Source organism: Kogia breviceps, chromosome 20 (assembly GCF_026419965.1).
Source record: "Kogia breviceps isolate mKogBre1 chromosome 20, mKogBre1 haplotype 1, whole genome shotgun sequence".
NCBI classification, from domain to species: Eukaryota; Metazoa; Chordata; class Mammalia; order Artiodactyla; family Physeteridae; genus Kogia; species Kogia breviceps.
The window spans coordinates 4,837,949-4,856,075 of record NC_081329.1 but is presented as its reverse complement, the minus strand read 5'-3'; the positions used below and the strand labels follow the sequence as shown (position 1 = coordinate 4,856,075).

The 18,127-nt window shown below is 36.7% G+C and overlaps 1 protein-coding gene across 4 annotated transcripts in view; it reads left to right on the top strand.

Moving 5' to 3' along the window:
- The window catches only part of NEIL3 (nei like DNA glycosylase 3), a 389,514-nt gene that overhangs the window by 82,582 nt on the left and 288,805 nt on the right, over window positions 1–18,127 (top strand). The window lies entirely within an intron of this gene.

Genomic DNA, 18,127 nt, shown 5'->3' with positions numbered 1-18,127 from the left:
TACTATACAAAGCACATCACCAGATAATCAGTGAGATTCTCAGACATGAGAGAAAAATCAATGTTAATATACCAACTTTTCCCTATAAATTTGAGAGACCTCCTTATGGTCTGAACCCATGGAGAGCCACCCTGAACATCCTGCCTAGTTATTTCGTTGTAGAGCCAAAGCACTGGAGAGGTGGTCTCCATAATGTTCAGTGAACACTGAATTAGTGGATACTGGAACCATGCCACTCGGAAATGGTTATAATACTAGGCAATCAACAGCCTGCTTTTTAAATCCATTTTCAATGGGGCTTTACATAGCCTGAAACGATGTGCTTCATAAAACTAACTCTTACAGAGGAAGGGGGGGTAGCATGAGTCCCACTTCATTTCTAAAGGTTTATTTTGCTTATACATAATATATTTTATTAATTTCAATAAATATTACTAAAAGCAAAAAAATTACTAAAACCATTTACTAATATATGTTAGCAGTGATACTATTTTCTAATAATATTATATTTAATTCTTATTATCTTATAATTATCAGATTACTTATTCTGTCAGACTCTTTACCTGTGTAGTTTTACCACTGGGCCCTCACAAAGTAGGTACCAAAATAGCCAGAAAACCCATGAAAAAGTACAGATTAGTGATCAAGGAAGTGCAAATTAAAATACAATAAGATGCTACTATACTCCCTCAAGAATGATAACAATTCAGAAAGATGGTCAGCACCAAGCAGAAGAATTCTCCCTCACTGCTGGTTGGTGTGTACATTGCCACGAACATTTTAGAAAGTTGTCAGTAATTGTCTGTGAAGACGACTGTGTGACCATGCGACAACTCACTCCCCGTTAAATGGCCGGCAGAAGTGGCTGCACAGGCGCCAAGGACACGCACAAGCAGGCTCATAGCGACATTATTTACAAACGGTGCCAGCCATGAAGGATAAATGGATGCGTAGAATGTGGTATATGCTTGATTAAATTTTAGAAACATAATATGAGATGAAAGAAGCCATACACACAAAAATGCGTACTTAATGTAAATATCTCTGAAGCAAGAGAAAAGGTTTTTAACTTCAAGCAGCTCTAAACTATGTATGTGCTTATATAGTCACTTAGATTTGGACTTGCATCTGATTGACAGACGATAGCTGTTTTTTAACCTCTTCTGAAAGTTTGGTGATCCGAATGGTCAGGTGTGGATGTTAAAGATACTACATTGACCTAAGAAGGAACTAGCTTTGTGGAGTTATAGACGCTTGTAATTATACACACCAAAGCATATCTGGGGAACATGCTGGGGCATGAGTTCAGTAATTTTTCCCCTTGTGTTAAGTCAGTTACTCTGGTTTGCAGTACAACATCATTCTCTAGAATGTTAAGTGGAAGTAGATGCTCCCTACTTTTCATGTGGAAGTGGACCGATGTCTGTAAAGAGTGACAAAGAAAGTTAATAATGATTTTTTAAAAATCTATTTATAAACATTTTCTGGATCTATTTACAAACATTTTCAACAGAAGAAGCCAGAGGGTTAGAAGCCATGATAGCAGTTACCTTTGGGAAAGCGGGAAGCGCTGGGGATTGCGAAGAGTCGTACGGGCAGCTCCTGGCGTGCTCACATGGGTTCCCGCTTGGCACTGATTCACTGAGCTGTGCATTTATGCTTTTTGTGCTTTTCTGAATGGGTTACCCAGTGTATTCGTTTCCTAGGGCAGTCATAACAAAATACCTCAGGCGGGGGGCTTAACACAACAGAAACGTACTCTCTTACCGTCTGGAGGGTGGAGGTCAGAGCTCTGCAGGGTGTCGACAGAGCTGTGCGCCTTCTGGGCCTCTTCGCAGCTTCTGCTCGCGGCTGTTGATGCTTTTGGTGCCCCTCGGTTTGCAGCTTAGTCGGCCCGGTCTCCGCCTCTGCTGTCACGTGGCGTTTTTTCTTTGTGTTTCTGTTTTCGCATTGTCTTCTCATCGGGGCACCAGCTCTGTTCCACTGTGATACCATCTTAACTAATTGCACCTGGAACGACCCTGTTTCCAAATAAGGTCACATTCTGAGGTGCCTGGGGTGAGGACATCAACATATCTTTTGGGAGGATACAGTTCAACCCATAACACTCATCCAAAAGAAGGGGAGAAAAAGCTCTACTCTCACCACCTAGCTGTTAATTTTGCTATATTCACTTTCAAGTTTCTCTCTCTCTGTATCTATTCATAAATCATACTCTACACCGTTTTGGATTCTTTTTTTCACTTAACGATACATTCTAAAGATATCTCAAAATTATCACACATTTGGCATCATATTAATGCTATGTGATATTCCATTTTAGGGATTACATAATTTTTTAGCTAATTTCTCAGTCTGGTACACTGAGGTATTTTCTAATCTTTTTATTAATATAAACACTTCTGAGGAGAGCTTCCTAGTAGCTCAGTCATTGGATATATGCATAGTATTTTTTGAAGTAAATTCGTACGTGGAGAAATTTTGCGTGGCACTAATGCACAATTATATGTCTTTTGATGGCCATTAACAAACGGGAGTCTAGTGTACTGGTGTCAGTTTCCATTGCTGTTCGCGGATGTGAGTATGCTTGGCCCTCACACCTACCCACTCCAACACCCAGTATTATTATCCTTTTTACTTTTACCAAATTTTTTAAAGAAAATGGCATCTCACTGTTTTAATTCCCATATTGGTTACTTTTCAAAACTTTCTTGCATGTACACTTGCAGCTTCTCCAGTTTACAATGGTTCATTCATCCTTCCTTTTTAAAAATCTAAGTACAGTTTGTGTAATATTATATATCATTCATTCTTTTTTGTATATTGTTTCTTGTGCTTAATTTGGAAAGTTTGGAAAGCCAAATTTTTGTTACTAAGTCTACCATTTGAAATAATTCCTAGGCTTTTTAATTTTAAGATGAACTCTAAAAATAAAATCAGAATTGACAAAAGATTGTCGGTTAAGACATAAAATGCAAATCAATTTTTAAAAAATGGTCTTTACCATTATTTTTTAAATAAAACTTTTTTAACACAAAAAATTGGAATGATGTAATTTCAAACTGAGTTTGTTATATTGAATAAATATAGCTTTAATAAAGCTTAATGTAATTGTTCTTGTTTTTCTTATGCTTTGACAGACAATTGAAAATTTCATTGCAGGCAAGCAACGTTTCTCAGACTGGTAATAATTACGTTAGGGCACTTTTGCCACTGTCCAGCAGGCCACATTCTTGTAAAGGCAGGCCACTTTGAGAGGCCTCTCAGGGTAGAGTGTTGAAGGTGACTGGTTTCCTTTAGGTGTTGTAAGTATGATCCAATGATACGTTTTGGATGGGATGTTGTCAGTCATGATTATGTAGGAGAATGTATATTTATTCTTAATATTATCATTATGGCCTCTGAATCACTAAGAAAAGTCTAAATGTCGTCAGATCCTGAATTTAGATGTAAGAGAGCAAAGTCTCAGCTTGGAGAGAAGCCCTCTCTTGAGGCCACACTTGTGGACTCCTTTGGAAGGCATCCTTACAAGCATTCACTTCCTCAGGCAGTAATCAAAGGCTGTGCAGATTCCATATGGCAGGTGTACCCGAAGCCAAAGAAGGAACTGCCCAGCAGGGTTTATCTCCACTCTTGCTTTTAAGCTTCACTGTGTGAAGTTGTGTTACCACTTCGTGTGTCCTCTTGCTTTCTCTAGATTTTTCCAGCCTTTGCCACTTATTGAGAGAGTGTTTTTTCCAATGTGACTTGCCCATTGCTCTCTGAGAGCAAAGCCTCTCTACACAAAAGGAACAGTCTGGCTACCGCTTTTTAGCCTTAGCTTTTATTTGACCTGTTGCCAATACAAATTCTCCTATTACCATCTTTCAAAATGATTCAAGTGTACTGTGGTTTATGCCAAAATCAACATGAAAACAAGGCATAGCCTATTCTGTTTGGGTTGACAGAGTAATAATATATTGTTGTTTTTCTTCTGTCTGTACATAGCTTTGCATTTTGGCACTTTATCTCTCGCAGGTCCAGCCAAAGTATGCTTCTAAAACAGACCTCATTTTCCTATGGATGTTTCTCTGGATGTTCCTTTGGTATTCAATGTGTATTCCAAGAAGTCCCTGGAGATTCTTATTAAGCATTTATTCATATGGAGAGCAAATTTCCTCCAATCTTTATCCTTTCTTTAATTAAGATTTATTCATTCTGAGTCAAGTCCGGTGCTGGACCAGTGGCTGGCACATGCCATGTGCACAACATAGATAATTGCTGATAAACTGGAAGCTATTCTACAAATTCACAGGAAATGAGCTTATTTTCTCAGAAATGTCATATAAATTAGTTTTTACCTTATTCAAGAAGACTAGGGTGTTACCCAGAAAGTATGTGGTACGAGAACTCACACTTAGGTCCATGTTTTCAATGCTAAGCCTGTAAAAGAGCATTTAGGAAAGGGTTTGCTTTACATGAAATCATTTAATTTATGGCACTGGAGCACCAGTCTGTTAAAAAGTTAGTCGTGGCACCTGGAATCATTTCTTCCATGTTGAGTATCCCTTTCCTCAAACCCCAAGAGAAGTTAATAACTGTTGTTATTTGGATTTATGATGTTTAGCAAAAACTAGAATATTTTAAAACTCAAAGAATGTAATGATTTAATGGTTAAGAATTTAATGATTTAGGGAGAGTGAACAATCCTCCGACCTGGAAGAGGGCAATATGGCAATTCCACAAACAGCACCTTGAATAGATGCATCCAGCAGTGATTGTTATTTCCACTTCCTTTCAATTTGCTGTCAGGGGGAGAGATTCCCGCGACGTTCAGAACTTGCCTGTCCTCCGATGAGGACACAGCAGGAAAGGCTGCCCCAGGTGACAGGCGGGGCGGGTACAGCTCCTTGTCAACCTTTATGCCACCGCCCTATTTAAGCCAGCCTGCCCACCACTTGCAGCTGGAGCATTGTGTTTTGGGACCTAATGGGGAGCTGAGGTAGGGTGCCTAGATTTGTTTAGTTACATGATCTGGAAGGCAGTCTGACATTCCTCACAAGCTAGAATGTATATTTACTATCTGATGAAATAAATTTCCTCTCCAGTTCCTATGGAAGTGGAAAATATCATCTCATGAAAATAACTATATACTTTCACTAAAATGAAAATTATAATTGTATGGTTTTGCCCATGTTTATAATATGTGGTCTCATATATAAAATATAATAATTAATAACAATAGTAATAATAATATCTATTTCATACGACATTCTGGGTTCAGATCAGAGTGAGACACCTAAAATCTCTACCTTTAGAAGCTTCCAATTTCTGGACTATGTCTTCTAGATGTCAAAATCTCAAACTAGTTCATAAGCTGTGAGACTTAATGACATTTTAAACTTCTTTGTGTTATTTTATAATTAAATAATTTAATTTGTGTGCAAAGTTAATGAATTTCTAAGAAAGAATGTCAAGTTTGCCTACTTTGGATTCTAGTGGGTGGTTAGTAGTAAGATTGGTCTTCACATCAAACATAAATTTTATTTTGATGGTAGACTGTTCCCTATTCAAGCAAGAGTGGGATTCAGACAAGTCCTGCTTAGGTTTGGACACTGGGTCTGATACACAGTGCCCTGCGAGCTGGAGAAATCCTTTAGCTTCTCAGTCCTTTACCTTCTTCACCTACTAAATGAGGCAACGATAGTGGTCAGTTCATAGGATTGTAGGGCAAAACTAAGCACGAGGGTGAACGGGAGGCCGCACCTGACTTACAGTCCCTCGGTCAGTGCTTTCGCACTGTTGTGATGTCGCGTGTTTAGGCAGTTGTCTTACAATAAGATAAGACTCAGGGAGGATTGAGTACAAGTGAGGCTGTACTCATTTGTCATTTGTCAAAAATGTATTTTGGAAGTCTAGATTTCAGACTCTGCTAAAAACTTGGATGTAAAGAAAAGAAATAAAAATAAGATATTCAGAGGATTATGAAGGAGACTGATATTAAACAAGTCCTTAGGTAAAAATCAGAAATGCTATAAAGGAAGGAAATACAGGTTTACTTTCTTTCATTTCATCTTAAATTATTGAGACTTGTACCCCATTAATTTAGTTTTATACGAAAAGGCATCAGGATCTACTCCAGGTTACTTATGGGAAAGTGTATTACCCTAACCGTAGACTCACTGCTAATGTAGAATCCCACAAAGATAATGGGCCCTAGCATTTACAGGTTTTGGGGATATTTAAGAAAAGACACTGTTAACATGAACTTCCTGTCTCAACTCTTCTTAGCGGAGAATCGAGATGTTTCAATCGTGGAAGAGCCAGAGTGGAAGAAAATGAAACAATTATGTTTCCTTTTTTATGATCTCATTGACTGTAATTCTCTTTTGTGAAGTGTATTGAATAATGACTTGTAGAAAATTTTAACCCCCATGTGCCTCAGGACATAAGTATGCAATAGGGTATTATGCCTCATGCTTTCATATATGAGTAGTGTCCATGATGAGAGATGCCTGGTGAAAACATGTTATTTTGTTTAGTTCAGTTCCCTAGAGTAAGAAGATTTTGGATCCTGATTCTAAGGGGAAGGACAATTTCATACAGTATGTGAAAAAGATTAGTTTCACTATTATTACCCCAAATTCTTGTTATATGTGGAAAGACCCCTTTTCTGATCAATGATGAATGGAATAGGACCCAGCCTGTCCATTGGCTTTTCTCTTTTTACATGTAAAACAAACCAGCACATCTTTAATATTGGCTTTGACGGACAGACTCAAAATAGATGTAAACCGCAAAAGCAATCAGAGTTCAGCGGAAAAGAGCTGTCGGGCTGGGAAAAGCCTCCACTATGTTACTGTCCTTTAAAATCCTACTTGTCCCTGGTGATGCTTCAGCTTCGTTAAGAAAACGTTAATTATCCTGCCTGAATTCTTCATTTCCAAAGAATACGCTTAACTCCTTATTGGTTGAGTATAGTTTTTTAAATATTTGTTTAATTTTAAAAATTTATTTGAATTATAACATTTGTTTTATAAAGTAAATCAATGGGTTTATACAAGCAATTTTAAAATTATTGGGGTTTATACTAACAGCTCCTTATGTATATTTACTCTATTAAGTTAAATTCCATTATTGTGAATTAGAGTATATTTTTAAGATAGGGAAATGGAAAGCACAGTTCAGACCCTCAGCTAACTGTCATGTCAGAAACTTTTGTCACTGTCACTCTAAGCTCTCCTTGCATTCAGTTCCTTTTGGGAATCTCAACCCATAGAGACAAGTTTGCAGAAAAGGATCCAGCATTTTTGTCTTGATGAGTGTTGTCAGCATTGCCATTTATCCTGGGCGAAGGAAGAAGCAAATTATGTTACATGTTTCTATGCCAACTCATGAAATATGTTTTCTTTCCGTTGGGACTTAAAGAAAAAGTTTAAAGGAAGACTTCTGAACCATAACACTCAGAATAGAACAGGCTTGAATTTTCAACTTTAAGCCCAAATGTAAATTCATCTTTTTTCTGCTCTTGCAGGCAATATACATGTAGTAAAAAGAACACTGAACTTGAAGCGTTCCCTCTTACTATTTATGTGATCCCATGATAATTCCCCATCCTGACTTATTTCCCTCATATTGGAAGAGATTCTAATAATAATATGTGTCTGTGTGAATTATTTAACTACAGAATGATTGGCAGAGAAAAGCGTATTAATAAGTATTTAACCTAAGTTTTGATTACAACTTATGTTGAATTAGTTTATGCATTCAAAGCATCATAATGGTCACTAAAAATAAGAAGGGCAGAAGTTGTGTTTTCTACTTCTTTTGTGTTCCTTTAATTTTCAACACAAAACCAGACTTCCAAAAGGTTCTTACTGAATCTAGTAAAGTTCACTAAATGGTAACATCATCAAATTAGATCTTAAAATATTAGAGACAAGTCTAGAAAGATGTAATAAATGAATAATGCAAGGAAAAACTGTGCTTTATAGTCATTAATTTTACAATAATTTTGAAAATTGATATTGAGTAGCCTGACTTTCTTGCTCTTTTCCATGACATGGTTTATCAAAAGCATTCTAGTGAAATCATCTCTAAGATCAGTGATCTCAATCTTGATTTATAAAATAATAGCCTATTTGCTTTTAAGATAAATATGTTCTGAGTTTTAATCATTTTAATTGTGATATTTGATGGTAATTTGTGCTGGGACTTTTATAGTTTTAAATTTAGGCTATATTTCCAAGAATTGCATTCCTAAATTACTTCCTGGGAAAATCTGGTGGACTTGTTTGTCCATAATATACCAAATCCCAGATTAATGCTGAAAGATATACCATTTACTACCAATAGACCTTTTCCAGACATATTTTGTCATAAAGCTTTAATTTTTCTATATTAATTTCTATTAACTACCCAAACAAGAATCTGAGCTTGAGGCTGGAAAAGAATATCATTGGATATGTCTAATTTTTTAGCTACAAGGCACAGAATCAATTTAAGACTCAAATGCTTTGGGGAGAGATATAAATTATTTATAACATATATGCCAGCTAATCAAGATTAGGTTTGAAAGCTGTCCAGAAGGCACTTTCCTGGTTGCATTTCCCGCCCCCCCAGCATCATGAACCTCTCTTGCTTTCTCAACTGATTTTATATGTGTTTGTGTGTGTTTGTATTATACATAATACATAATCAGTATATATTGTATGTTACACACACACAATTTTTGACTCATATATGAGCCAGCCCTACTCTACTTTTACTGTTACTGTTAAATAATTCTCTCCTAGCCTCTCTCAGTATTAATTTGTTCATCTTCCTTGACCTCTAGATCCCTATATTTTGTGCTGTGTGATATTGGATTTGGTGATGGCACAGAAGAGGAAGAGGGAGGGGATGGGAGGGAAAATGTCTTTCCATCACCCTAAGATCCTGTTGCTCCTTAAGTCCTTCCCATGTTGACTTTATTTATTTATTCTTTTTATGTTTTTATTTTATTTTTGCGGTACGTGGGCCTCCCATTGTTGTGGCGTCTCGCGTCGCGGAGCACAGGCTCCGGACGCGCAGGCTCAGCGGCCATGGCTCATGGGCCCAGCCGCTACGCGGCACGTGGGATCCTCCCGGACCGGGGCACGAACCCGCGTCCCCTGCATCGGCAGGCGGACTCTCAACCACTGCGCCACCAGGGAAGCCCCCCATCTTGACTTTAAACGCAACCTGTATGCTACACAGTCTGCCTGAGAGTATAAATATTCATCAGTCATCTATTTCGCATTCATCTATTTATCTGTCACCTCTTTAGAAAGGAGACTTGAGGAAGCTTATAAAAAATTATACAACAGAATTCAAATTAGATTAGGAAATTTGGTTAAGGGAAAATTTGAGTAGGGGAATAAGATGAGGGTGACGGTATTTCAAGCTCAAAAAAGTGCCACCTCTGATTTTGCTGCAGGTTCCCTAACAGCCATATAAAGAGAAAACCCCATTTACAAGATTAACAGTCTCTGTCATACACCAGGTAAGGGTGAAGAGGGAAAATTGGAAAAACAGAGTAGACTCTAGACAGAGGAATGGAAGGCTTCCTTGATGCTACTCTTTCCCCATCGTCCTCACACACACACACACACACACACACACACACACACCAGGTGGAGCTCTGGTGACAAGAAGGTAGGGGGAGGGCATTCCTCTGCCCTATGCACACAATCCCTCCATACCCTTCCCCCAGCCCATGCTCCTTTCCATAAATATTGCACTGAAACTCTAGTCCAGTCCAGTTCCTTATCTCACTCAGAGAACCTATCACTACTTATCTTGCTGGGCATCCGTTCTTTGCCTTAGTGTTATTATATCAGCTTCTGTCATCCCAATCGCCTATTTCCTAACATGGGTCTCTCACTTCATGACCTCATGTCTTCTCTTTCCTGTATCAAAACAAAAACCTATAACAGCAACTCAATCACGCTGCCAGCAACTTGGATGAGGGAAGGTCCCTCTGCCCAGTGCCAGGATGGTAGCTGGGTGTGGGGAGACATTGATCTAGAATCACAAGTTGGAATTGTATAAATATATTTGTTCCACCTACTCAGGGAAAATGACACCAGCTCTACCTTGCCTGAAATCTAGATATGTCCAGAGGAATTTAGCAGCCTCCACCTAACCCAACACTGTAAGGTGCCATGTTTTGTCTTTGAACTCTGTGACATTTTTATATTCTGCGTCAGTAGGCGAGGGTATTTCAGGTAGTACAAAGGGTCTGCTAAGAACATAGCTTTTCCCAGTGCCCAGAGTCCCTGTCCCTCAGTACCAACAAGGGAAAAATAACAACTTACTCTCTGAGTTACTTCGGCATAAGTACATGTTACTTTTCACCTTCCTAAAAAATAGGGATGCTGAGGTCTCTGAAGACATAAGTCAATCAGCACCCAAACCAGAAAAGACTAGAGAAATAAATGATCATGTATCTTTTTCTCTCTCTGGCCCTACTCTCAGCTTTTGTAAAAGCCAAATGAAAGAAAGATATGTAAAGATTATTCACATTATTTACTGTAAAAATTGTGCTCACCTGAAATATCTAGATGGTTGTCATAGCAGTAAGTAAAATTTTCCTTGATTTATTTCAAAATTTACTTGGCTTCTTTCTGTTCATAGACACAGACTCAAATGATGTAGAGTAATACTTCCTTATGATTTATGGTGAAATAATTTTTTAAAAAAGAAATATTTAAAGATGAGAACTTTTAAACCATTAAAATAGTAATATTACAGTATTATAATAATAATGCCAATAGAAATTAAGACAGGAGAAAATAATTTCATGCACTATCCTGGGTCATCAAGAAATCAAACTACCAGATGGCTTCGCAGGCAAATTCTATAAGACATTTAGAGAAGAGCTAACATCTATCCTTCTCAAACTTTTCCAAAATATAGCAGAGGGAGAAACACTCCCAAACTCATTCTACGAGGCCACCATCACTCTGATACCAAAACCAGACAAAGATGTCACAAAGAAAGAAAACTACAGGCCAATATCACTGATGAACATAGATGCAGAAATCATCAACAAAATACTAGCAAACAGAATCCAACAGCACATTAAAAGGATCATACACTAGGATCAAGTGGGGTTTATTCCAGGAATGCAAGAATTCTTTATTTTTATTTTATTTTATTTTTTTGTGGTATGCGGGCCTCTCACTGTTGTGGCCTCTCCCGTTGCGGAGCACAGGCTCCGGACGCGCAGGCCCAGCGGCCATGGCTCACGGGCCCAGCCGCTCTGCAGCATGTGGGATCTTCCCGGACCAGGGCACGAACCCGTGTCTCCTGCATCGGCAGGCGGACTCTCAACCACTGCGCCACCAGGGAAGCCCTGCAAGTATTCTTTAATATACACAAATCAATGAATGTGATAAACCGAATTAGCAAATTGAAGGAGTAAAACCATATGATCATCTCAATAGATGCAGAGAAAGCTTTCAACAAAATTCAACACACATTTATGATAAAAACCCTCCAGAAAGTAGGCATAGAGGGAACTTTCCTCAACATAATAAAGGCCATATATGACAAACCCACAGCCAACATCTTCCTCAATGGTGAAAAACTGAAACCATTTCCACTAAGATCAGGAACAAGACAGGCTTGCCCACTCTCACCACTATTATTCAACATAGTTTTGGAAGTTTTAGTCACAGCAATCAGAGAAGAAAAAGAAATAAAAGGAATCCAAATCAGCAAAGAAGAAGTAAAACTGTCACTGTTTGCAGATGACATAATACTATACATACAGAATCCTAAAGAAGCTGCCAGGACAATACTAGAGCTAATCAATGAATCTGGTAAAGTTGCAGGTTACAAAATTAATGCACAGAAATCTCTTGCATTCCTATACTCTAATGATGAAAAATCTGAAAGTGAAATTAAGAAAACACTCCCATTTACCATTGCAACAAAAAGATTAAAATATCTACGAATAAACCTACCTAAGGAGACAAAAGACCTGTATGCAGAAAATTATAAGACACTGATGAAAGAAATTAAAGATGATACAAATAGATGGAGAGATATACCATGTTCTTGGGTTGGAAGAATCAACATTGTGAAAAAGGCTCTGCTAACCAAAGCAATCTACAGATTCAATGAAATCCCTATCAAACTACCAATGACACTTTTCACAGAACTAGAACAATAAATTGCACAATTGTATGGAAACACAAAAGACCCTGAATAGCCAAAACGATCTTGAGAAAGAAAAATGGAGCTAGAGGAATCAGGCTCCTGGACTTCAGACTATACTACAGAGCTACAGTAACCAAGACAGTGTGGCACTGACAGAAAAGCAGAAATATAGATCAATGGAACAGGATAGAAAGCTCAGAGATAAACCCATGCACATATGGTCACCTTATCTTGATAAAGGAGGCAAGAATATATGGTGGAGAAAAGAGCCTCTTCAGTAAGTGGTGCTGGGAAAACTGGACAGCTACATGTAAAAGAATGAAATTAGAACACTCCCTAACACCATACACAAAAATAAACTCAAATGGATTAAAGACCTAAATGTAAGGCCGGACACCATCAAACTCTTAGACGAAAACATAGGCAGAAGACTGTATGACATATATCACAGCAAGATCCTTTTCAACCCACCTCATAGAGAAATGGAAATAAAAAGAAAAATAAACAAATGGGACCTAATGAAACTTAAAAGCTTTTGTACAGCAAAGGAAACCATAAACAAGATGAAAAGACAACCCTCAAAATGGGAGAAAAAAATTGCAAATGAAGCAACTGACAAAGGATTAATCTCCAAAACATACAAGCAACTCATGCAGCTCAATATCAAAAAAATAAACAATGCAATCCAAAAATGGGCAGAAGACCTAAATAGACATTTCTTCAAAGAAGATATACAGGTTGCCAACAAACACATGAATGAGAGTTCAACATCATTAGTTGTTAGAGAAATGCAAGTCAAAACTTCAATGAGATATCATCTCACACTGGTCAGAATGGCCATCATCAAAAAATCTACAAACAATAAATGCTGGAGAGGGTGTGGAGAAAAGGAAACCCTCTTGCACTGTTGGTGGGAATGTAAATTGATACAGCCACTATGGAGAGCAGTATGGAGGTTCCTTAAAAAACTAAAAATAGAGCTACCATACAACCCAGCAGTTCCACTACTGGGCATATACCCTGAGAAAACCATCATTCAAAAAAAGTCATGTTCCACAATGTTCATTGCAGCTCTATTTCCAATAACCAGGACATGGAAGCAACCTAAGTGTCCATCAACAGATGAATGGATAAAGAAGATGTGGCACATATATACAATGGAATATTACTCAGCCATAAAATGGAACGAAACTGAGTTATTTGTCGTGAGGTGGATGGACCTAGAGACTGTCATACAGAGTGAAGTAAGTCAGATAGAGAAAAACAAATACTGTATGCTAACACATATATATGGAATCTAAAAAAAAAGAAAAGGAAAAAAAAGTGGTCAGAAGAACCCAGGGGCAAGAAGAGAATAAAGATGCAGACCTACTAGAGAATTGATTGAGGATATGGGGAGAGGGAAGGGTAAGCTGGGACGAAGTGAGAGAGTGGCATGGACATATGTACACTACCAAAAGTAAAATAGATAGCTAGTGGGAAGCAGCTGCATAGCACAGGGAGATCAGCTTGGTGTTTTGTGACCACCTAGAGGGGTAGGATAGGGAGGGTGGGAGGGAGGGAGATGCAAAAGGGATGGTATATGGGGACATATGTATATGTATAACTGATTCACTTTGTTATAAAGCAGAAACTAACACACCATTTCAAAGCAATTATACTCCAATAAAGATGTTAAAAAAGAAAAAAGAAATCAACCTATTCCTACATTTTTTTCATTCAGTCTTTACTCACAGACTTCTAATCTATGCAGAATTAAAATCAAGGCCTAAGCATTTTTGTAAGTGGCATAGTCATGTTCTTATTTCATAAATAAGTGATAACATTTTTTATAAGTTTCATTACATGGTTAATATATGAGGTTAATGTTTTCTTCTTAAGAAAATATGTATAACTTGATTTTATAGTAATGCTTGATAAACTAGAGGTCCAGGATTACACAAAAATGCCATGTAATTTTAGTTTTAAAAGTCCAGACTACAGATTTTTTAAAATTTATTTTTCTGTTGCTTGTCATGTGGTACTTTGTTATACAAATTTTGCTGAAAGCAATATCTTTAGGATTCCATAAGCACTAGGAAAGCCAATTGTTATGATTTTATGTTCCTCTCTTTGAGTTTATTGATTCTACAACATATTCATTAACTCTTCTTTTACTTGTTCAATTATGTTTCTAATTGGAATCTACTTTAGTAAAATTATTTTGTAAATTATAAGATAAAATGTTTCCCAATGCATAATAAATGAAGTCTCTATATTAAAAACAAAACTTTGGCTAGGTTATGTTGGAAAAAAAATAAGCTGCTTTGGAACTATATATGACCAATGTCCCTTTTGTACCATCCATCTAAGTTATAAGAACAGAAGTAGGTAAGATTGTGAATTATCTGGAATTGGAAAGATCAGGATGATAAGAAAAGGGAGGAATGGGGATGGTGGTGGACTAATATTTGTGTGTGTGTACACGCATATGTGTGTGTGTTTCATTGTTTTTACTATGATAGGTCTGTAGATTGGCTTTTCAAGTAATTTTTTGTATGAAAATTCCTCATTATGAGGTATGTTTCTATACATGCAAGAGGAATAGCTGACAGGAGAAGAAAAATAAAGAGCTGACAGATGAAACAGGGTATATATTATGGGTCTCAGAGGCAAGATGACTCTATATGTCCCAGAAATACTGGCTATCATTAAGTATGTAAGAAATCTTAGAAATGGAGCCAAAAGAATTATAGATGAAGGATTGATAGCCATTATTTTATTCCTCTTAAATTTCATGTTATATATGAATATCAATGACTATGTGGTTAGACATAATTCAGTGCAGTTACTTAGTTATCACAAGGTCAAACTTTGACCATCTTGAGTTCAAGATTATTACTGCTGGCTTTAATGGTAATGAAATTATTGTAATAATTCGAATAACTACCAATTATCTACTGTTTCCTCTGTCCAGGTACTATGCTTTAGACCCATGTTTTCCTTTATTATGTTCATAATAATCTGAAGTAGACATTCTTATCTGTGCTTTATACATGAAGAATTAGTAGGTGGTGGGCCTGATGACACTAAAAGCATTGACCCTCTACATCAAAGTAACAAGAACACACAACAGGAGAATTACTTGGTACCAGCTTTTTGTCAATGTCAGTGAAGTTCTGACAGGCTGCAAATGTGAAAGTGTAAGGAATAAACTTACGTCCTTAGATTTAGGGATAATAATAGGCAGAAAAAGAAGATTAAACTAGAATTCAGGAATTTTTTTTTTTTTTCCACACTGCATGGCTTGCGGGATCTTAGTTCCCCGACCAGGGATCGAACCCATGCCCCCAGCAGTGGAAGCGTGGAGTCCTAACCACTGGACCGCCTGGAATTCTCTCGAATTTAGGAATTTCTAAACATCATTGTTCTGAAATTTCAGTTTAAAACTTTTTTATTATGACCTCTAAGTAGTTATTAATATTTTTACTATATTAATAATTATAAATTTTATCTGAGTTTTAATCTCTTCCTCTTAAAATAAAGATTTCAATGATGTCAACCAAGGACAGTAAATATTATCTACCGAGATTTTATCTGCTAAGGAACATAATAGTATATTTTCATGATAACTTACCTCAAAATATAATAAATCTTAAAGTTTAGTATAAATTTTTAAAGTTTAGCATAAAGATATTTTTAAGTTTTTGTCTGATAAGTTGCTGAGTGCCATGTGGTCTCTAGTTTTAAAAGATCTCCCACAGTACGGAGCACCAACAGGGACAAAATGTCCTTTGGTCACAAGTGCTTTCTGCTTGTTTACTATATTTTATTTCTGCCTAATCTGGTTTCTTTTATTTTCCTGACCAGATCCCGATGATATCAAATATTGTTAGTAATAAGTATTTATCAAATTAATACCTATAATTCTTTTTTTTCAGCATAAATTTACAAAAAAACTTTTGGTCCAAATAAGAAAGCCTAACATTATTTGTCCAAGACAGGCTCTGGGAACATCTTCCTTTTTGTTGGCCCATTTCTCTGTTGTAGAGTCTGGAAAAGGGTTTTTCAGAAAGTATATTTCCCTTTTATAGCAACCCATTGATAGGGTACTGTAAAACTAAGCCTCGTTAGTCACAAGGTATCTGGCAACATGGTCTACTATTTGTAGCTTTACCTTCATAGGAGTGGCCCAAACACTTTTTATTTTTTTAAGGACTGGAGTTTTAATTTTTTTCAGAATATGTAGGTATAATTCATATTTGACCAAAGTATTTGGCGTTGTGTTATTAGAAATGATAGCAAATCATTCATTACATAGAAAAATATATTTTTTTATATGTAGCATAATGATGTTGTTTCTACCTGGTCCACTTGACATTCCTTGACCTTTATTATCATGATGCACCCGTTTAGAGCATCTACATTCACAGGCATTTTAACTTCACTGTACAACTCAGTGGTTAAGTGCACATAACGGTATTGCTTGCCAAATTCATACATGACCCCAATAAAAATTGGGAGTAAGTATTATCTTAAATTTCATGGTATAGATCCAAGAGTAACATGAATATGAGGCTGAGTTGGGACAAAGTCCTACTTATGCAAATAATTGAGTGATGAGTTTGACCCATCACATGAGAATTTTGGAACACAGAATCAAAAAATTCAGGATAGTTGCTAGAATACATTTACAAAAAATAGACAATGTAAATATGCGTTTTGAACCCATGGTTTCTTCAAGGTACTTATATTTGAGATAGAGATTGCTAATAAAAACTATTTATGCTTAATATACCATATTATGGAGTTTAGTTATTGATTAAAATATAAGTTTAGAAGGGAGCTGAAGAGATGGTTTGGTTCAGACCATCATCTCCAGGCAGGTCTCTTTCAACACATAGAAACTACTACTGAAAAAAAAAAGAAAAGAAAGAAGTGTCTGCAGTGGAAGGTTTGCTGTGACATTGCTATGGCATTATAATGGATTTAGAGAATTTGAGATTCACTCTACTGATATGTGATATACCCATGTATTACCAGGCACCCATGTATTACCAGGCACAAATATTATTAATTGAGTTACAGTAAGTTCAGGAGAAAAATGTAAGCTGCTGGCAGGAGTATCATTTACGTGTATAGTATTTTACCCAAAACCATTCTAATACAATTAAAAAATAAATTATTGCAAATGAATAAGAAGCAATACACTAAACAGAACCACATAACCTACTTGGCTTTTGTTTAGCATAAGTCTAAGCATTTTTCTTTCTTTTTTAAAAGATTTTTATTGGAGTCTAGTTGATTTACAATTTGTGTTAGTTTCAGGTGTCCAGCAAAGTGAATCTGTTTTACATATACATATATTCACTCTTTTTTAGATTCTTTTCTCATATAGGCCATTACAGAGTATTGAATAGAGTTCCCTGTGCTCTACAGTAGGTCCTTATTAGTTATCTATTGTATATATAGTAGCGTGTATATGTCAATCCCAATCTCCCAATTTATCCCTCCCCCTTTACCCCCTGGTAAACATAAGTTCGTTTTCTGCAGCTGTAACTCTGTCTGTGTTTTGTAGGTAGGTTCATTTGTAACCTTTTTCTACATTCCACATATAAGCGATACCATATGTTGTCTTTCTCTGTCTAAGCGTTTTTCTTTTGCTTATGATTCCTAATTGCTGTCTTCCTTTTCCTTCCCCTCTAATTCTCAATATATTTTGTTATACTCACACCCTTTTTACATCTTTGATTAAGACAGTTTTACCATTGCTAATTGAGTCCTTTGATATGTTTAAACAAATGCTAGACAAAACACAGTCTCTCCAGGAAATTCCTAAACTCTAACCTTTCAGGGTCATAGAGAGCAGTTTGTTGTTTTGGAAAGTGACCTCAGTTCAACTCTTCTGCAAACAAACCTTGGGGTGTTATCTGTGTATTGTCTCAGGAGACTGTACTGCTAATCAATAGAGATCGACAGTAGT